Source organism: Lissotriton helveticus, chromosome 8, assembly GCF_964261635.1.
Source record: "Lissotriton helveticus chromosome 8, aLisHel1.1, whole genome shotgun sequence".
NCBI lineage: Eukaryota > Metazoa > Chordata > Amphibia > Caudata > Salamandridae > Lissotriton > Lissotriton helveticus.
The window spans coordinates 327689036-327712149 of record NC_136069.1 but is presented as its reverse complement, the minus strand read 5'-3'; the positions used below and the strand labels follow the sequence as shown (position 1 = coordinate 327712149).

At 44.6% G+C, this 23114-nt stretch overlaps 1 protein-coding gene across 2 annotated transcripts in view; it reads left to right on the top strand.

Annotated features, from left to right (window-relative positions):
* SPATA13 (spermatogenesis associated 13) overlaps positions 1-23114 on the top strand; it is a 166748-nt gene that overhangs the window by 9763 nt on the left and 133871 nt on the right. The window lies entirely within an intron of this gene.

Below are 23114 nucleotides of genomic sequence, written 5' to 3'. Positions count from 1 at the left end.
CCTTAACTTGCGCTTTCTGTCCTCGCCGAGAACCCATTATTAGTCTAACTAAACTCAACAGATTTAGATAACTCTTGGTTGAATTTCCGAAACTCCACACAAAGATTTGGGCGCGAGATCCCATAGTTCCTCTCACTACTGAAGCTTTCATTGTTCAATTTGCTAATTGATTTTTACTGAGTGGTTTCTGAAGGAGCTCTGTGACTTAATAAGTTTATGCGTAATACCACCATAGTAGAACTTTTTTGTCTCATAAAAGGCACAGATAATTGGACTCTGTATGGACACAGCTGCCGCCATTCAAATAACAAAATGGGGCTGATTCACCCGTACCGGTCACTGTGACCTCATTACGCTGGAGTGCAAGTGGTTAACGTGTAAAGCGTGGGAAAAGGATGCTGGTGCGGAGACCAGCCCATCGGTTGATTAATGTGAACAGCTTGTTCTGAAGAAGGAAGGACAGGTACATTTACGTTTCGACGATGTGCCCACAGGTGGTAGAGCCAAGCACTCAATAGTGTACTTAAAAACACAGCTCTCGCCCACGTGGGCAACCATCCAGCAATTGTACAGCCCAGAGTGCTTCGGTGGCTAACATGGGCGTGGGCCAAAAGTCCATGCAAGCAACGACTTACCTTTAGTTTGCATCCTCGTGCAGCACCAACAATGAAAAGAGATGTATCAACTTACCTTTCGTTTGCATCCTCGTGCGGCACAGGTGCAGCACCAGCAATGGAAAGCGATGCATCGACTTACCTTTCGTTTGCATCCTCGTGCCACACAGGTGCAGCACCAGCACTGACAAGAGATGCATCGACTTACCTTTCGTTTGCATCCTCGTGCGGCACAGATGCAGTACAGCATTGAAATGTGTTGCAACAACTCACCTTTCGTTTGCATCCTCGTGCGGCACAGGTGCAGCACCAGCATTGAAAAGAGATGCAACTGTAAAGCCACACATGCACTAAAGTTTAAGTTTGCAGTCTGGGGGGTTGTTTCATATGGCGGTTTTGGGCAAGTCTCTTAACACACTGACACTGCTTCTTCAGAGTCTACCTGCACACGCTTCCACCGCACAGAGACGCTGTAGTGAGGTAGGTGCTTAGCTGACTGTTACCACATACCGACGCCAACGTGCTGCATTGTTAAGGATGTGACGCCACGTGCCTGGTTTTGAGTACTGCATCGGGCGCATGTTTCATTTTGTTTGTGAGTGAAATGTGCTCGGCGCCTGTCTTCTCTGTGACAAATGTAGATTTCAGGCGAGCAGCCATTTCTAGGTACAGTTGTGAAATGGGTGGCATTGCTTTGCTTATGTTTGTGATTGTCGCGTGCAGCCATTTAGAACAGCGGTTCTTTACTTTTGACTTCTGTGGACACCCCCTGAATAAGTAGCGGAAGAGGGGGACCCCCGGACCAAGCAATTTCTACCAGCGGAGCCTTAAAGCAGTTTACACAAATACTGAATCAAGAATACATTAAGCAAACACAGAATAGAAAATATTTCATTTGCAAGTATTTCGAAATGGTGTTTTTTATTTTTATTTTTTAAAAGGCGAAGCGATGTACTAGATTCTGTCAATAACATTGTCTCTATTGTTGCATGTTTTTTTTTGTCGGTTATTACTTTATTCTGTTTGCTGTACTTGCGCTGCTCCCACGTATCAAAAAGCTGACCCCAGCTTAACTTTTAACTTCAAAGTCATTAACATTAGGCCTCGCTGACCCCATGTTAAGAAACACCGACCTAGTGCAAAAACATCCTGTGGATGTCAACAGATACTAAGGTTCAATGATCAGTATGCTTGTTTGACCCCACCGTCTCCTTGGTGCTACAAATACCGAACTGTTCTTTGACTGAGTGCAGTGTTCTACCCCCACCTAGTGGTATTACGAGGAATGGCACAAAGAGACGCTATATGCTCATAAACAATACAGCACAATCAGTCAACACACACATACAGGCATTTCATCACACGAGCTGAAAAAGGTGGCAAACAAATATTCACAAAGAAACGTCCTCCTTTTAGCTTCTGCAAGTTCGAATCAAGACTCTGAAATGTGTTTGTTCGTCAAAGATTGACGGCCCTCATAGGTGTTCAAACATACACTTTGATAGTTATAATATTTTGCCTTATTTTATCGCATGTGGTTAAAAATCTCTGCCTTCACTTCAGTCTATAACTGGTCCTGCCTAGATTCTGGCTTGAATGCAGTTAGGCGCTGCCCAATCACACAGTGCCAGATAAGTTAGGCGCTGCCCACGATCACGCAGTGCCAGATAAGTTAGGCACTGCCCACGATCACACAGTGCCAGATAAGATAGGCGCTGCCCACGATCACACAGTGCCAGATAAGTTAGGCGCTGCCCACGATCACGCAGTGCCAGATAAGTTAGGCGATGCCCACGATCCCACAGTGCCAGAGTCTTTTGAAGGTTCCCCTGACACAGTTAAGCAAAACTCGGTTCACATCAGTCAAACTAAGCCATGTGGTGGTGAATCATGAAGCAAGCTGGTGACATCGCATTGTTCTATTTTTTCTGAACGCAGTTTTATCTTCTGATATAAACAATCTTGGGTGCAATGCGTTAACTGCAGTTTATTGCTGAAGTCACGCAGCTGTTGATAGCACACAGCTTGCTTAGTAACATTATTTGTGACTCAGACAGTGTATTGCACAGTTGAAGGTGCCTGTGTTGTTTGTTGGGGGCTGATTGGGACTTCAATGCCCCCAATCCAGCTGAGCCCCTAAAGGAGATGGGGTGGGCCCATTTTCGCCCGAAAGAGGCTGGACAGGGCCATCCACCTTAGCTCCACTCTCACGTATGGCCCCTTAAGGTATTGATTAATTATTTTAGTTATTTTTCTTGCTACTTTGCGAGGACCCACTTACTTGTGTTTCTGGCAGTACATTTCACAGTTGGAGGTGCCTGTGTTGTTTGTTGGGGGCTGAGTGGTACTTCATTGCTCACAATCTAGCTGAGCCCCATAGGAGGTGGAGGGGCTCCTACCAACGGAGCGTGCCAAGGATGCTTGCCTGGGCCAAGACCAGGCCAAGAGCGTGCTCGCTTTCGCTCGGTAGAGGCTGGGCCATCCCTCGTTAGCCTCCATTTTCACGTATTGTCCTTTAAGGTATTGATTAATTATTGTGTTCTTTTCCCTGCTACTTTGTAAATACCCACTTACAGAATGGCCGAGCTTATTGAAATGGGGAAACGCATGCCCTCACTATGGGTTCCTCCAGCGAGCAGTAGCTGTCATCAGTGAGGAAACTGAACTTGCTGAGCGGCGTTTGTCTCTTACGCCTACTCTTCCAGTCACTAGTGTCACACAGCCGAGGCTCTGCACCTGGGGATCCTTCCACTATTACTACAGAGCTTGAGCTCCTTTCTTCTTCCCCAGGGCATTCAGAGCCACTGCTAAATGTATCCAGCTCCAAAGCTAGCGGCCAGCCAGCAGAAAGGAAGAAGGTTCAGTCATGTGCCAAATATAAAGCTATCTGCTCATCAACTGCTAGCCCAAAAGGAGATTCTGTTGGCCATGCTGGAACACTTACTGCAGTGGCAGTAAAGGCCAGGTTAAAACCAATTCATGAACATTTGGAGGCCATTGACTAAAAGTTTGTAAGCCACACCGCCACAGATCCCTAGTCATTCTCCCCCACCCCCTCTGGTACAGGTGCTATGCCTCCCTCCAATTGTTTAGCTAATGATAATGAGAATATTGAGCAAGTGTTACAGCTCTGAAAAGCCCGGGGTACCGACGGTGAGAGCGGTGCCTCACGTCCTGAGCCGTAGCTAGGTGAGGTCCCTTACTCGTAATTTACGGGTTGACCAGTACACCATGCCCCTCCAGCAGAGATATTTGGTGTTGTAGGTTGTATCTGTTCCATTTATTTTTTCAGTTACACCCTTTTTTTTTACACACTACGCAGTAGCACATAACCTCTAGGTCCTGAGGAAGGCTAGACTTGTCAGGTCATGATAGCTGAAACATGTAGACCGACTTTGCAGTTATTATGTTAAAACTGCATAACCTCTAGGTCCTGAGGAAGGCTAGACTTGTCAGGTCATGATAGCCGAAACATGTAGACCGACTAATAAAAGTCTTTTTAGGTTTCGCCTGTCGAAAGCTGCGCAAGCAGCGTTTCGCGCAGGCGAAATCTAATGAGAACAGTAATGTGGCTTGGTCACCGCCTCTGTGTTCCATTGGCTAGCTCCATAAATGGAGGCTAGCCATTGGAAGAGAGATCTGCTCGTCATTCTGCGAGCAGATTCGTGGGCGTTCCGGCGATTTTTAGGCTTTTCTCTACGTCATGCGACTGTGGGCGTGTTTTTTTTTTTTTTGGGGTGGGGAGTTTTTTTGGTCATTCCGCCGGAAGAAGTCGTCCTTGGTGAGTGCTTGCTGTCCTGTCTTCCCCCGCCCCCCCCTCCCGCTGTCCGTGTGCCCGTTACCGACCCCCCTCCCGCTGTCCATGTGTGCCCGTTCCCGCCCCCCTCCCGCTGTCCATGTGTGCCCGTTCCCGCCCCCCTCCCGCTGTCCATGTGTGCCCGTTCCCGCCCCCCCCCTCCCGCTGTCCGTCCCCCCCCCCGCTGTCCCTGTCTCCGGCAAAAGCTTCCCCTTTGCCCAAGCGATTTTATTTAATAGCGGCAGCAGCAAAAATGTTCGGAAACGGCATGGTTTTGATAGTGAAGCGATGAAAAAAGTGAAAACTGGCTATTAGTGTGCATCGACTGAAGAAATGATATCTTTTTTTCTTGTGTGTTATAATACGGACAAGAATGCGCGTGTGCTTTAGTGCGGGGCGACTTCTACTGAATTGAAATTGGATTTATACAGCGTTTACTACCCCTGGCGAGGCGTCGAAGCACTTTACGGCGAGTATTTGCTGATATCATTTAACCACAACTGTTATTGATTATTGCATCCCCGTCTAGATGCAGCACACATTTGAGCAGCCAGATATGGCAAGCTGTAATGTCATGCTCATCAGCGATTTATGTGTATTCTGTTGTGTAATATCCTGACTGTTTTCCGTGCGAAGCCTCCATTGGTCTCCAGTAGGACTCACAATGGGCTGTCATTGGTTAGGGAGTCCTACGGTGAAGCTAGACCATGATTGGCGGGGCAGTGTCCAAGGAACGTCTGTTATTTGTCTGGACTTGCTGCTCGCAGGGCTGTGTCTGTCCCGGGTGGTTGTGGGCGGGGCTTAGTGCTGATTGGTTAGAGTTTCCTGCCTGCAGCAACCTGTGCTGTAATTGGACAGGGCTTGCTGGGCCGGGGGTATTCTTTAGACCCCCTTCGCTCCCTGTCTTGGTTGTCAGCTTTTAGTGCCTCCGCCGCAGTCGGTTTACCTCTGCCTCCGTGTCCTCCCCTCTCCAGCACCATGTCACGGCCTCTGACTGACCAAAAGAAGTGCAAGCAAATCAGCGTGCGCGGCCTTGCAGGTGTGGAGAATGTGACCGACTTGAAGAAGAACTTTAACCGGCACCTGCATTTCACCTTGGTGAAGACCGCAACGTAGCCACCCCCACGACTACTACTTCGCCCTAGCCCACACTGTGCGCGATCACCTGCAAGCTGAGCAGTGATATTGGAACTCGGGTGACTGAGGACCCCCATTACGCAGTACAACCAAAGGGGAGGTGTCCCATTTTTTTCTTGTTTGCTTTAGGGTCCATTTCACGCTGGCTTTGCTGCTAAAGGTGCCCATTGCGCAGACTTGCAAATTCAGCTACTATTACAGTTAATTGAGTACCTGCTATAGCGTTGCTAGTTTAAGATAATAGCTGCCACCGTGGCTGCTCCTCCTTCGTCTGTCATTTCTCATATTTTGATTGTTTTCTGGAAACTTTACAAGATGTTCAAAAATTAGCAAAAGAGCCAAAATCTGTGGTAAAGTAACAAATCTGTGGTAAAGTAACAAACACGCTATTTCTACACAACAGTCTGTGCCGTGGATATGGGCCATTGTCCACACACACATTATTTGGAAAAGCCCCCCCCTCCCCTAACCCCAGGGAGGCTCTACCATAGCGAGGTAGCAGGTCTGCAGAGGGCGCACAGGGGTGATGATCGGGGGCTCAAAACATGCCCTCCTACGGACGGCTGTGTGTGTGTTGCTCTGTCTGTGTGTGTTGCTCTGTCTGTGTGTGTTGCTCTGTCTGTGTTGCTCTGTCTGTGTGGGTGTGTTGCTCTGTCTGTGTGGGTGTGTTGCTCTGTCTGTGTGGGTGTGTTGCTCTGTCTGTGGCTCTGTCTCTGGGTGTGGCTCTGTGTGTGTGTGCAAATGCAATAGGTCTCGCATTTGTGAGAGATTAAGCTATTGGCATTGTAAATGACAATGCCATTTATTTATCTGCTTTCAAAACCAACACATAAATACAAAATTTGTAATTTACAATGCCAATAGCTCAAACTTTTACAAAGGCGAAACCGTTGCATTGTAAATGTCTGTCTGTGTGTGTGTTGCTCTGTCTGTGTGTGTGTGTTGCTCTGTCTGTGTGTGTGTGTTGCTCTGTCTGTGTGTGGTGCTCTGTCTGTGTGTGAAAATGCAATAGGTCTCGCATTTGTGAGATTAAGCTATTGGCATTGTAAATGACAATGCCATTTATTTATCTGCTTTCAAAACTAACACATAAATACAAAATTTGTCATTTACAATGCCAATAGCTCAAACTTTTACAAAGGCGAAACCGTTGCATTGTAAATGCTTGTTCTCTCTTGTTAGCTAGCTTTAGTTCACTTTTCCACAATTGGTTGTACTGCGCTCATTACTCACATAACATACGTAGCTCTTCAGCTTGGGTTTTAGGAGACCCTATTTAGCGATAACATCAAAAACATACCAGTGCTCCTCCCTCACAGCGAGGGGGTTGTAGCCATCGGCTGTACTAGGAGTTACAGCCGGGAGGAGATCCCTGATGATAAAGCATGTCACTTCAGTGAGTGATGGTATTCCGTCCTTTAGTTATGACTTCCTGTGTAGGTAGATTCTTCTTTGTACTATAGGCACACATGCTACTATAGCTTTAGGTAGCTGTTTAGACCCGCGGACATCACAGTTTTGTATATATTGATTGGGGGATAATATCCGCTCTGGTATTTAAATCTCCCTCGGACCCTCCCATCCTGGTTTGTATCCAAGTGTTACACTGCCCTCGTGCTGGGATGGGGTCCACGCCACAGAACCTGGCCAACCTTGTTAACTCAGGCAGAGAGTAGAACAACCTCTGTGCCAGAGGGAGAGAAAGGGGAAGGACAGCTGGGGGAATGGAATGCCCATTGCCTCAGGAATTGAATCTCCCGACAGTCATTCTTCTTCCTGAGCTTGCCCTTCCGTGGTAGTACTAGAAAATTGTCCTTGTTTGGCACCACATAGTGTTGAATCCTTTGTTCAATTAAAAAAAAATAAGGCACTTCACTGGTTTCACATTACTGTTAACCTTCTGTTTTCAGTAGCATTTGATGTTTTGATGGTCCCTAGGGTGGGATATGCGGGTCCTATGGACCAGAACTTGACTGGCGATTGTGTGATTGTTAATTTTAAGCGTTCTACCATTGTTCAGAAATTGCTGACCAATTGCAAGTCTCTTTGTGTGCCCCGATCTGCTATCACTCTTCTCCCGCTGTGCTACTTCTGTCGTCACTTTCAGCCGGTAACCGTGGTTTTTGCTTATAAACCCAGACTCCTTCTTTCTAGTAGTCTAGCTCCCAGTGCGCAGTTGGGGCCACCCATTTTAACTGATGTTGACTGACTAGAGTAACATGGTACTCGTAGGCCTCACCTGCCCCCTTCCACTCCAACTTGCTGCACTTTTCTATTTGGGTCTTCAAACCCAGGTTATTACACAGATTACGGCCATCCTGTTGGAGTTCTCCATCCTTCATCCCCCGGCCTTACTCTAGAGTGTCCCTCTAGCACCTGTGTCGATGTCTCACAACTACCACTTCTCATCCAGCATCCACCCAAAGTAGGCCAGGCTCATACTTTGCCGCCTGCTAAGCGGTACCCAGCTACTCTTTCCAATTACTTTCCTCCTTCATCCTCAACATCAAGCATTTCAGCTGTTATTAGTTGGAATATCACTGGGATCAATTAGAAATTAGAAGACCTAGAGTGGCCTCAATTTATAGATCATCATAGTGGTTGCCTTTTCCAGGAAACTTGGGTGACTGAGAATGTCGTCAGAAATGGTTTGAAGAGCTATTGTGTTCCGGCTATTGGGACCTAAGCTGGACGTCCCTCTGGTGGGTTGTTTATTTTGGTGAGCCATATATTGACCTGCTCTGTATAGAGTTACCCATTGCATTATTCGATTTGCAAGAGTTAATCTTTACATTCAGCAAGGGAACCCCTCTCATTCTGCTTAATATTTATAATCTGAGCTCCAGGAATCGGAAGGAATCTCTACCTCTTTACCCACTGGACGAGACCCTAGTTCTGTATTCGAAATCCCATCTTGTCATTGTGGCGGGTGATCTGAACGTAACGTATAAACCGCAAGGTATAATTCAAGACCCGTGCCACAACGAAGATCTAGAATGGGGTATTCCTCCGTCAACAACTCAAGTGGAGTGCCACTTTATTATGGATGCCCTCAAAATGGAAAATCTCACCCTAGCACACAGCTTGTGGGCCTGTAATGGCCGCTCACCGTCTAATGCCTCTCCTATGCCTACTTTCAAAAGAGGGGCTTATTGTAGCCACATTGACTGCATCATCTTAGATGCTAGGATATGGAGTATATGAAGGTGTTGAATGGAGAGGAGAGTGACCACAACCTGTTGGCCTCATCTATGAAGGGCTTGATTCCTTGTGCAACCATGGGCAACTTTTGGAGGCTACTAATAACCATAGGAATGTGAAGTGGAAAGCTTTGTGTTCTGCCCCCAAAGTGCTTGCGAGCATGTATGCCACTGTTGCTTACCACGTGACGGTAATATCTGACAACTGGAGGAATAGAGATTTGAATGTCGCTGAGCATGTTAAGTTATTTTCTGGCCATTAAAAAGGTTTTTTCTTAAGAAATTTAGGAAGGTCCCTGATACGGTTAATACGTTTGGGCAGTTTTCCATACAGTGTAGAGTGGAAATGAGCAACCTGTAAAAAAACAATGAAAAAAGGAGCAAGCCATGAGATTAGGGACTTCAGAGTTTTATATCTATCTGCAATAAAGCAAGCTAAGGCAGAGTGGGAAGGTAACTAATGGGATGATCTCCTAGAAGCTTTCACTAGCAATGACCCAAGGAAATTCTGGTGGTTAGTGAGTCGCAGTAGTGGGAACGTAGCCAAACCTGCGGAGACTACTATTCTGCCATATGAGTGGGTTGCCCATATTGGGAACCTTTATTCCCATCCACGAGGAATTGACTCGATCTCTATTAGTAGTGAGGGTGACTCAATCTGTTCCCTAGAGCTCCCTTTTACAGCTATAGTTTTCACTATAGCTGAGATAGAGGCAGCGATCTCCATCCAGAGGAGCAGCAAGGCGCTTGGATTGGATGACATCTTGTAAATCAGACCAAAGTATTTGGGTCTCTTGTATGAATGCAGTCTCTAATGCAGTTTCGGCGGGTGTGGCGATACCTGTCTTGTGTAAAAAGAAGTCCGAACATCCTGTCCACTTACCACCGATTCAGCCTTCTTGACAACCTTCAAAAGATTTTTTGTAAACAGGTCCTGGAGAGATTTTTAGAGTGGATTGACGATAAGGATTTAGGTCCAAACCAACTCCTTGGCCAGGTCTTTCTCTTCTAAATGACCAAGTGGTAGACTGGACATTGATGGAAGAGCACTTTTTACTGTGTTCATTGATTTACAAACTGCTTTTGATTTGGTTCCCAAGGAAAAACATTGGGAGGTATTTTTAGAGCTGGAGATACCGCGTAATTTGCTTAACATTATTGTGTGCTTGCATGAGGGAAACTGCCAGGGTTTGCTGTGGCGTGAACAGTAAATTAACCCAGGAAATTGCCATTGATAAGGGTGTCTGCCAAGGTTGCGTCTTGGCTCCGACCCTCTTCCTTCTGACATTAACAATTGTGTTAAGTTCCTGACAAACTGTATGAATGATTCTCCCATACTAGCATGCCAGAAAATCACCCGCCTTCTTTTCTGTGGATGGCAGTCTTTTGCTTGCTATAACTAGGGCTTGTTTGCAAACTCACGTTGATAATTTTAGCATGTTTTTCAGCTACATGGCCTTGAAATTAACTCAGCTAAAACCAAACAGATGACTTATTCCAAAAGTAAGAGGGGGAACTTTTAGCCTGGAACAGGAAGTGTTGGAAAAGGTCAAGGAATTTGAATACTTGGAGATTTGTTTGGCTGACTCTGGATCATGGGCACCACGGACCTCAAAAAGTTATCTTTTGCTAACCCATAGAACGGTGCCATTCTCAGATTTGCAAAAAAGACTACCTGGTCTTCAGTTTTCCGAACAGTCGAAATGTATAAAACTCAACCAATGGGCGCAGCTGTAGATGGCGTAGAGCTATGGGGCTTTTGCCCCACGGATTCTCTGGGGACCAGTGAGAACAATTTTATAAGCGCTCTCACAGGGAGAGGCACATCCCTGTTTCCGGTTAGGTTGGGCTTCGACCGTAAGCCTGTCTTTGTGTTCATTAAGGCCGCTACTGTATTGGGTTTGCATATGGCTGTTGAGGAATTCCAATTTTATAGGGAGGGTCTTGTGGACATTCTTAACCTACGCAGCTCTAAGAAGATCAAGTGGTTAGCCTATGTTAACAAAATAATTTTACGCTCTGGGTTTAGCTAACTTCTGGGAAGAGCTATCCTCCATCACGCCTGCTGTGGTTGCTGACATAAAAGCTAGATATTAGGAGAGAGTTAGAACACAGATTGAATTGTCTAGTACCACAGTTAGTCGCACAAGGCTTTTTTTTTTACTATATAAGAGCAAGCCTATGGCCAAGACATTTTTTAACTTTATCCACCCGTCTTTGTGTTCCCTTTTGTTTAATTTATTTTTTTACGTTTGTTTTGAACTGTTTGATGCTGAACTAAAATGTTCGAGCTGTCAATAAACTTGTACTTTTAAGTTGCCCCATTCACAGACGTATAATGGATAGGTGAACTGAGCCGTCTTGCTTGGGCTTAGGTGGATGGGAGCTCTATTGAAATATGTATACTTGTTTACTGGTGTCACTTTATCTACAGGACAGCCATTGTTGTTTCTCAAACTCGCTGTCTGAAGGACATGAGCTACGTTTTAATGTCGCTGGTCCTCTTGTATGGGTGATGTGCATTGCTGAGGGGCGTGTGGTGCTGAGGCGGGACTTCCTTTAAAACGTCTTGGAAACAACATTGCTGATGGCTTACACCTGACCCTGACATGTTAATAATGCTAGGGTTTGACTTAGCCTAGTAATGTTGAGGTATGATTGGGCCTTCACAGTGGTGCCTCTGTAGTGGTGTTGATAAAGCCTCAGTGGGTGAAGTATATGGACCCCAAAGAAAATATCCAACTCTTTACACTCGCAGACTTCGACCCCCTTCAACAGCCCCCCTAAAAATACATAAATAACAAACGCTGCAGAGTTCATGCAAACGGTTGTATGATGTTACCACACGTTCTTTTACCACACAAGTTTTTACTACTCAGATTTTACAACGCACACCACTATGATGCATTTAGAACTTGTGGCCGCACTGATGCACATGGATTGGTAAGTATTTAACTATGCAGACAACATACGGTTGAGTCTCCAGATCGATAACTCCCCTCAAGCCCACGCACGTGTGCAAAACATACTCAGACACACGGTCAATAGGATGACAGCCAACTCGCTAAAAATGAACCCTGATAAAAATTAGGTCCTTGTCATTTCCTCTAAAAACAATCCCTGGAATGGTCTTTTCTGGCCACAAAAGCTGGGCACCACCCCCACGCCAGTTCCGGTTGTAAAAAGCTTAGGCATCAAGATTGATGCCAACCTCTCTTTGGCTAATCAAGTCTCTCCCGTGGTCGGAATGTGTGGGCTTACTGAGACAGCTGTGGAGACTTGTCCCGCTCCTCTCACCAGCCACACTACAGATGGTCGTGTCGGCTATGATCGTGCCCAGACTGGATGATGGCAATGCTGTATATATTGGTTTCCCAGGGAAACTTATCAAAAAAACTGCAGGTGACCATGAATGATGCAGCTAGGCTGAACTTCAGGCTTCCCAGACGAGCTTGCGCTACCCCCCTGCTGCAACAGCTGCACTGGCCCCCCATTAAACAGAGAACAAAGTTCATAAGCCTCTGCATCGCTCACAAAGCTGTTCACGGACAGCCCCCAGTTTACATCAAGAAGCACCTAGGATACTAAGTGCCAGGACGTACACTTCGGTCGTCCAAGGCAGGCCTCCTGGTCCATCCCCGGTTCAAAACCACAACTAAAGGCGGTAGAGCCTTTTCTGTTTTAATTTCCCAACAATGGAACCGTCTGCCCGAAAATCTCCGCAAGGAACACACACTCCTTCCTTTCAGGAAACAATTCAAGACTCTTCTGTTTAGGGAGGCTCTGGACACAGCATAAAACCCCTCCAAGTGTTGTGTTTGTAATTGTTGCTGAGTTTGGCCTCCTTCTCAAAGCGCTAAGAGACCTGCCGGTGATTATGCTCTATAAAACTCCAAGCTAACATAATATAACCTAACATTCACTCATGTGAAATACATTTACCTCTCAATCCACTACCATGCATACTTTTACCATGCTTACTGTTACATTGTTCTTTTTATAAATGTTTATTAAAAGATTATTTTAAATATACAGTGATAGTAGTTACAGAAAAATCAGTCACAGTCTAACACTGCCACTTAACAAAACCTATGAAATTATAAAATACATCTTTATACATTATTGTAAACAATATGTATATTAAAATTACGTTTATGCCGATTACAGGTTTACAACTATTTTTTACTTGTATATGTTTGGGAAAGACCCCCAGACCCCCTAGACTGGCTTGGTAAAGACTTGCCTGGTGAAAGTAATTGCGATGTGAATAATTGTATTGAATTGCATTTCATGGTAAAAACTTCGTGGTAAAGGCGGTTCCCCATTCCAACGGGGTTGGAATAAACCACTGTTGGAATGAACCACTGTATGTGTTCTCCCTGATGCCGATGAAAGCACCCGGTGTTCAGGAATAGTGTTCCACAATACATTATTATTGCTCAGGATTTCCACTGCACAATGGAACAAGCATTGGCAAAGCCAGTAGGTCTGGCATAATGTACTAAAGCATGTGAATGCAGGAATTCTCAAAAGCATGCGATTACAGGCTGACCTATCGGCCTTGTATGAAAGGGTGTTCTTCTCACTATGTGCTGTCCAGCTCTAGCAGAAAGTGAGAAGAGGGGAGACACTCGATGCTGCTTTTTTTTTTTACATCAGGCTGGACCACTCCACCTTTTGTCCAGGGGGGTCTCTTTGTGTTGTTCACCACGGGAATGCATGGGGTGAGTGGGGAGAATAAAGGCTACAGTCCGTTTTGCAAAGAGCGTTAAAAGAACTTATTTTAGAAGAGAAAAGAGTGTGTTTATCTGTTCCTATTTGTGTGTCCTTCTGGAAACGAAATACAGCTTTACCACTACGTTTTCCTACGCTGTAGGGCCCCTGTGAGGAAGTCATAATCCTTCTTTGCCAGTCCAGACTGATAGTACAGCTACCCGAGTTAGTAGGTGTACATGTTATACATCTGTTGTAGATACTACAACATGGAATAAAATAGTGACTAACTTTTGGAGCAGAATACACTGGGCTGGTGGTGTTGCTAGTATTCCAATGGGCCTTTTGGTCCATGAGAGATTGCAAGCACCAATTTCCAATGCCACCACAGCCTTTTACCAACACCACCCCCTGAAAAAGAGGGGGTGCTTCTTAGCAGCAGCGTAACAGTGTGATGAATTGTGGCTCCTCAGAGCAAGTCTCAGTAATTGGTCAGCTCAACGCGCAGTCTTGCTGCTTTGGGAACACAAGTCCCTGGTGTCACTATGGCTAGGAGAAAGATGGAGGCCGGGCGCTGGTAACCAGAGGAGGCTGGAGTGCTACTGACTTCTCATAATAAAGTATGTTTTGCATTACATAGGCACACACGGGCAATGCTTAATTTGTGGAAAAATAAGTGCCGGGCCCTTCTCAGCAGGCCACTCCGGCATACATCACCTATTGCCTCTCCCAGAACTGCCAATGGCAGTACCAACACAACTACTAATTATCACCCTCCTCCAAGTGTGACAATTCAGACTATTCCAGGCCCCAAAGCTGAAAGAATGGTTTGGTAGTCCTGTATTAGTCATTTTGTAACGCATACTGAATGAATAAACAACTGTTGTCCTCGTCTCTAAATTAGACAATGTGCACCACCTTGTGGCAGACTATCATAAGTGCCAGTGCTGACAATTAAGTGCCGGTGCAAGCTGCACATATGAAACTCTTAACAACCCGAATTTCATCTGAGTACCACAAATTGAGCAATAGCAGAAGTGGCATGGAAACAAACTGTTTACCAGTGTATGCCAAGCATACACAGGGGCCTGGCACATGGCTGGAAAGTATAGTAACCCTTCTGCCAATTCCTTCTCTGTAGATAGCACGTATTGGGCACATTTGGACACATAAAGGGAAAAACTGGTCTCGCCTATGAGTTGATTTGCTTGATGAATCTTGTGCCTCAGGGTGCACCAGTGCCTGGATGCACTACCAGGAGCTACAACCTATACCGTCTGGCATCAGTGCTCACCCACCAGGAACAGTGAGGTTTCTTTCCAAGAAGGATTCTGTATTCCGCAAGTAGTTCCTGCCAATTGCTGTATGTGCTTTGCGTTCAAGATAACACATTTCGGCCACTGCCATATGAAACTGGGTGCCTGTATTTTCAGCATATTTCATCTATATATATAATTAGAGTTCACTTTCCCCCTTTGAGCTCCTTCTCTAGATTTCTTTAGCTCTTGTGAGTTAAAAAATACTTTGAAAGCCTTTCAGTAAGACTATCGTCAGCCAGGACTTTTCCTGGAACTCTGTGTAGCCTACGACCCCAATCATCGGTGACGTTTGATGTGATTGTAGACTAAAAGCTTTTTAACTTTCAGCCAGTTTTAAAAAAGTCACTGAAGTACCTTCATGAGGTCGTGTGGGCTTAACAGGGTAGATTGTAACTCCTCTCAAAAGCTTACTATTTACATCGCATAACTTTACATTATACACTTCCTTGTGCAGCCTGGCGTTCACCGGAGTGATCCGAAACTCTTTATAAACCAACACTTAAGTCCCAATGGCCGTTTTTATTTGGAGAAGGGAAGAGTAGCCCTCAGAGCTCCAGAGAAGATTTTGAATTAGGAACTGTACTATCTATTTTTAAGAATCTGGGTGTAAACATTGATTTTAGTTTTAAAGAATTGGTGTATTTCATGTAGCATGTATTCCATCACCAATGCTTTTGTCCTCCTGGTAGGCCACACACAGGGGACTGATGGAAAGTTTGTACACTCCTCCCCTCCCCACCAGCTTTGTCTCCCTCCAACAAACACCCTCTTCAGCTGTTGTCGGCATGTATTCACCAAACTCGAGATATTGTGAGCACAGTATAGGTTATGGGAGGACCATCTACTCCCCAGTCTGCCTTTGACTTGCCCAAGTATCTCTGTACCAATCTGCCATGGTATCTAATGTTTCCTCTAGTCTTATCCTGGTTCAGACTTTCATTTTATCCTGTCCTCTTTAGTGATTTGAAGTAGTGTTAGTGCATCATACGGAGCCATCCGAGCAGCTCGCATTACACTAAATACCGCAAATAACTCCTCACAGCAAAACGCGTCGCAAGGAAAGTTGCAACACAGCACCCTACCAAAGATTTCATGCGTCCAGTATAGCCTTGGAGCCCTCCGTAGCGGGCTCTACCTGCCATTAGAACATTGGAATGTTGGGAGCTCCATTGCAGACAACGGAGTGCTCCATGCTTTTACGGGCCAGTATAGGCCCGCAAAGCAACATTTCAATGTTGTTTTCAAAGGCCTCTCGGAGCCTGGGGGAATTTAAACCCCTCGAACTCCGAGAGGCCTTTGTTTTATTTGTTGGAACATTCTGCCCTCTAGTGGCAGAATGTTCTAATAGCCTTATAGCCTTTCTTAGCTGGGCTATACCGGCTATTAAAGTTCCGCTCACTTGTTAAAGTCCCTCGCCTTCGGCCTTTAATGCTGGAGCGGGCCTTTAATAGCCGGTATAGCCCGCTACAGCGGGCTATAAGGTTATATTAAAGGCTTGCTCCAGAGAGGCCTCTGTTCCCAGCAAAAACATTGAAATGCTGCTCTTCGGGCTTCTACCAGCCATTGTCTTCAATGGAGCACTCAGCATTCCAATGTTCTAATAAAATTCAAAGTATTTTTTCTTAGAAGCCCTGCTTCACACCATTCAGTAACAGATCTCCAGCTCCACCTAGTGGTATGTTAATGGCACTGATCTGGACAAATCGGTCAATTAGATGGATTCTAGTCTAAACGTTACTGATTTATTGTTTGAAATGTGTTTTTTCTTTGTGTTATTTTCCATGAAGCATACTTTTTTTGTTTTTAACCTGCTTTCATTAAGTGCTTTATGTACTACTTAATGGCTGCAAATTACTGGTCATAATGTTGGACCCATTTGTTTTGCGAGTGCATTGCTGTGTCCTCTAAGCTGTCAGTAAAATATCAATGTTTTGTAACCGTATTTCAGTATAAAAGCATGGATACATAAGATTCCGATTCAGTATTGGGAAGGGACACTTGTGACATGTCTCTTTCAGATACCAAATCTGTCTCCATTCAGAATCCGATTTTAAGAGTCAGAAAAACATTTCCGACTTCTAAAATGGGATTAGTACATAAGAAAAAGCATTTTCACCGTCACAACACTATGTTGGAGTGTTTACAGCTGTTAAAGTGCTTAGCACATCTGGGCCTAAATTCCTTATCAAGTTACATGTAGAGAGAGCTCTATTTTCTGTGAGGGGCTCACCTAAGATACCAGACTAACTTCCCCACTGCCAGAGAATATGAATTGTGACAGGGTAGGTGGGCAGAGAAGACTGTTGCAAAAAGATACAGCATTTTCATAGTTCATAGACCAATTGAATCATTCAAACACCATAGAAAGGCAACAAAATGTAAGCTCCAGTTGTCGTGTTAGTATGTAAAAACCCTTTTTTAAAAGCAACAACTCCATCTTTTACCAAATGCAGATAAAACATGATTGTTCTTTATAATTTAACGATGTACATATGCATATAAACACACATGCAGCATATATGCAGATGTAGAGTATATGTTATTACTGTTGTTAAGCATAGAGGTGTGATCTTCAGAGAGTAAACATGGTTTTCTCACATTGGTTGGTTCTAGCATGGTAACAACATTGAATTTGACATTTGCATTGTTGTAATACATGAATGAATGCAATTTGATTACTGCACTTCAATAACATGCTTTATTGGGCCACAATTATTGTAACGCGCGTAGGACAGATATTTATAAATATAATTGGAAGGTGAATCCATATAAATGACAAAAAAAACTAATTGTTATTGACTGCTTAATGTGGTGCTCCAGCTATTTTTGTTACATAATTATTAAACGCAGCTCCCTAATGAATGCACATAAGGAAGGTGCTTCTGTGCAATCCTGTAACTTTTTCGCTTTTCCTGAAATTATGTGTTCTTCCTGTTAGCCGGGGTCCCCCAATACCCCCTGTGTTATTATAAGTGACCTTTATTGTCACTTAAACAAACTACAGCAACTACGTCAAAGCTGAACTTGTAATTTCGGGCAGACCGTTCAATGCTCATGTATTTATGAGTGCTGTTTATGGACTAAGACAAGCAAAACTGGAAAGTAAATGAGCAAGAGGGGATGAACTGAAGAAGCTGGCTAATGAATTGCCATGCAATGTTCTTTAAAGAGGTGACTCTTCAACTCTTTCCTAAATTTGAGCAACATTGTGGTGGCCCTGTTGAATACAGAGTTGTTTTTCGGGATCCTGGATGCATAGATGGAAAAGGCCTGCTGCTGTGTGGTTCCTTGTTTACATTTCTTAGTCTGCTGTCTTATGCTGTCCTGGCCAAGATCCACCAGAGATGAAGAGCTGGTTGGCAAGATAAGTGGTGTTGCTGGACATGATAGCTTTGAAAATGCTGCAGCTGGTTTTGAAGATGGTACGAACAACAAGGTCAGCCAATGGAGTTCCATCAGAATGGGGTTGGAGTGATCATATTTCTTCAGGCCCTGGTTGGAACGTGCGGCAGCATGTAAAGATGCCCCTCTGGGGTCCCAGTGTTGCATCTGGTAGGCCATGGAGAGAAGTGTGGCTCACTGGTTAGAGGAGGCAGACCTGAAAGCAGAGGTCAGCCCGGGACCAGGGTTCATTTCCCGGCTCGGCGGGGTCTTGAGTCCTAAAATGTCCATGGACTCGACAATTCTCGCTCCGGTGCCTACTCGATTCACGGGTTCACACTCTGCGACTCTGGGCAATAGCTTGCTTAATCTCCACAACGGCCCCTCGCGGCGGGATGCCTGGCTTTCACCTTGCGGATACCCTGCCGGGGTTATCTCACAGGGGAATACCAGGACGGGTTCCCTAAGCAAGCGCTTAGAAACAGCTTGCTGATTTGCGCTATATAAATTCCTGTACATTTACATTTACATGGAGTAGGGCATCACAACTATCCAGATGTTAGCGTATGAGGGCTTTATCAGCAGCTCAGAGTCGCTTCCTGGAGAAAATAGTGACACTTTCTTTAGAAGTAAGAGCTGATACTAGGCCATCTTTGTTTTTTTGTAATGTGTTCCTTAACAACGAGGTTGGTGTCCAAGGTGAATTTAAGTGACTTGGCATTCGGTGAAAATTAGGGTTCGAAGCCATCAAGGTTCATGTCATTGAACAAGATTTGTTTATTGTCCTTGACAAATAATGGGAATTCTGTCTTGGTTGGGTGCACTTCAGGTAGGCGCTGGACATCCAGGTCTCGTTGATGTGCAAGCAGTGCTTGAGGCGTTGTATATCTGAAATAGTAGAGAGTTTCAAGTAGAGTTGTGTATCATCAACATCCAGGTGAATCTTGATGCTTTTTGGAGATGAAGGAGACAGTATGGAGTCCTGGGGTACTCCACAGGTGATAGGCATCTTTTGTGACCTGGACGTGCCCACGTGAAAATTCTGGTGTTGGCTGGAAAGGTAGGAGATGTGTCCTGGTGGAAGTTTCAATGAAGTGATAAATTTGACTTTTGAACTTAAACACATGGATAATTAGCCCACCTTTGGCACTTGACAAAATGTTGTCTCATTGTATATGCCACTTAATTTTGTGCTGAAAAATGCGACATTTAACATAGCCGCGTAATGTTGAAATGGGAAATGGCAATGTAAAAAAAAAACACTTGTATGTTGCCTTGAGTGATATTCCAACCCCTATTGATGTACAGCACTCTGTCTAGTTTTAGTCACTAGGTTAGCACACTAGTATAATCACTAGGCTAACACCCTATAACTACCAGCACATGCACACATACTTGCATGGTATGCGCTTTGAACCTATAGCTTCCATTCATGGTATGCCTTGCCTTGCTTATCAGGAAGGCTGCATTCGTTGCCCGGTCCCATCATGATATAGCATATTTCCATGCAGGCACAACGCAGTCTTACCCAATTAAAAAAAATGATATTTTGCCCACTTCCACCTGGTGTCACTTTTAAGTCAGGCTTGGCAGAGCAGCTGTTTATTAAACCCATTGTTACAATTCGTTAACATGTAGAATAAAATGGGCTTTGGCTCTTACCGCATGTGTATTTCTCTCTTCATAATGCTGGCTGTTTGTTGTATCATTCTGTCTGCTATGGAGTGCTCGCATTGCAATGCAGAAGAGACGATTCAACATCTGAAAATGACCCTGAATAATCACACATTAAATTGTTTATCTCTCAGATGCATTGTATACAGAAAATAATTGTTTTTGCTTCATTGTTCACTGAGTAAAGCATTTAAAAGAAATATTTAAGACAAGACTCAAAATGTAAGCCAGACCTACTAGGTTTACCAGTACTTGACCTTGTTCCATCTCACTGTTGGTTTCTCCAATCAAGTATGATGTTGTTTTAGTTTGTTTTGTTTATGCTTGGTGTGTTATTGCTCTGTTGAAGCACAATGTGGGTTTACTTTAATGGAGTGGGTTGTTTTATTGCCACATTAGAGCACTAAACAAATTAGTAAGTTATGATAGGATGTATATTTGTCTTAATCCAGTACATTGTGATTTTGCCAACTTCTCCTCTGTCTAATACCTGTCCCATCATAACATATATATGCCCCACGCCTTTTAAAGTAGTCAATCCTCCACACATTGTGTTGCCTTTTATTCTTCAGAATCTTGTCTTTAGCTGAAGCATGGTCACCAAATGTGGTGGGTTTACTTCTGGATGAGAGTGTAGTGGTTTCTTGCCATTTTGTCCTTTAAGTGTCCCTTGAATTCCACATGGCCGACGACTTTTCATTTGTGTTCTTTTCTTAGTTTCCAGAGAAATGTTGCTGAGTACACACACACTTCACACATTATGTTGCCTTAGCTGGCCCTCCCATTTGTGCCTTGCACAATGTCATCATCAGTGAAGGATGTTGGACCAGGAGATGATCCTTGGAGCTGGGTAGATTTGAGTCTGTACTTGAACTTTTAACGCGATGGTTGTGGTTGTTTGCAGCATCCCAAGCACTGCCCCCCTCTTTGTGTCTGTAGCACTCTAGTCATGGTTTACTGTGGTTGTTCTTTTAGGGACGGCTGTGCTGACAGTGTTGGATATGGCTGATCTTGGAATAGGGAATTACTGAATTGCAGACTTAAGGGGTCCTGGGTCTAACAATGGCCAGATAGACGCAGAAGAGGGGGTGTCAGATGGGCTTCATAAAAGGATGCAGTAGCCGAGGAGTAAGGCCCACAGCAGAAAACTAGAGAAGTGTATAGGAAGGGATGGCTGAGCTGAGGGATGCTTAGGTGACAGGTTGTGAGACATGCAATAAGGAAGCGGGAGTCACTGGAAAGATTCGAAGATGGATGAAATGTTACCTCATGCGGTGGTCTATTGGAAGATTTCGAAGACGGTTCTGGAGGAAGAGTATTCGGCCTGTAGGGTACCATGTTATTGTTTCAGGTCCAACACATTTAATTATAATATCAGCCCATTTTCATCAATTAATTGATATTCAGGAATGTAATCAGTTTATATTGCAGTCAGCCCATTGTGAATCAGGGGAACTTAACACAGGGATACAGTATGAACATGGAGCTGTTTTCTATCTGTGTTTAATGTACCTGAGACTAAACACTAGAAGAAATATGGCAACAAGTACCACTGTAGGGTCTAGCGTAACTCGGGTAAAGTAATGTGGAAATATTGTGTGATGGAGAAGTGTTACATTTGGGTCGGTGCTTTCCGGTGCTGAGCACCGGCACTTAATTGGTTTCCGGTGCTCGGCACCGGCACCTAATTGCAAGACCACACTTAGGGCAGTCTGCCACAAGGTGGCGCTGCTCATGTAATTTAGAGATGAGCAGTGAACTGTTGTTTCGGAAAACAATATACATTAAAAAATTACTACTACCTGCCTCCCCAGACATTCCCTTAGCTTTGGGGACCTGGAATAAACTGAACTGTCGCAATCACATATGAGAGAGATGGTCAGTAGTTGTTTTGGCAGAGATGGCAGGTGCGATGGGTGGTGCAAGCTGCAGTGGCCTCCTGGTCGTAGCCCTGGCACTTCATATTGTACAAATTAAGCACTGCCAAAACACTGGAAGAGTGATTCGGAGAACACTACAATGATCTCAGCATGGAGAGCAGGAGTTGATTTCATACAAGTAAGAAATGGGGGAACACTAGTGTGGGGAGTGGTGCTGCTGGGTATGATCTGGGAAAAGAGGGCATATAAAACAGTGGACAGGTCAGGGCAGGGGTCAGCTCCAGTACCAGAAGCATCAGACCGCCTACGACAGGGGGGCGAGCATGTCTCCCAGACCCCCATTGAAGAACCCTTAACCAAGGTGCAGTGTTAAGACAGCGCTCAAGAAGCTCATAAAATGTGTCCCATTTGACATTCCAATTGTGCACCGTAATTTGTATAGCGCAGGATTTTGCGTTTTGCTTTTTATGCGAGATTTCCGAAGTTAGTTAATTATGTCTTACCACGAAATTACTAGACATTCACTGCAAAATTAAAGCACTGGAACAAGGTGAATATGTAGAGCCTGTGCGGTTGTCATTCATTATACTTGTTTTTGCGACCTACATTTTTTTGCATGAACTTCGTCCTAGCGCTCAAAATGCCATATTTACATTTCGTGTAATTTTGCATAAAGACATGAATTTCACACTACTTTAAATGTACACATTTCAGGTAGCCGGGTAAGAACTGAGGGCCAGATGTAGGTAATTTAAATTTACCACCTCTTAAATACCGATTCATACCGAATCGGTATTTAAGAGGTGGTAAAATAGAGGGGGGGAGATGTAGGTATTTCAGATTATACCGAATCGTTAAGATTCGGTATTTACCGATTCTGTAAATACCGATTCGGTAAATACCGAATCGTTAAGATTCGGTATTTACCGATTCTGTAAATACCGATTCGGTATTGCCCATTGATTCCTATGGGCCTTGCAGCCCATAGGAATCAATGGGCAATACCGATTCTGTAATTACAGAATCGGTAAATACCGATTTTAGCAAGGGTGCAGGGGGTGTCACTTTGACACCCTCTGGCACCCCAAAAATAGGCATGTGCGCCATGTGGCACACAGACATGCCCTAAGGGCATGTCTGTGTGTCACATGGCACAGGTGTGCATGCACACATGTGCATGCACACCTGGATTCTGTATTTTACCACCCAATTGGATTGGGTGGTAAAATACCGATTCTTAAAGCCCTGTGGCACTCTGACATGTGCCAGCTACATCTGCATTTACAGAATCGGTATTTTACCGAGTCTGTATTTACCGATTCGGTAATTTACCGAATCAGTAAATACAGAATCGGTAAAATACCAATTCTGTAAATGCATGCCCTACATCTCAAAATCCA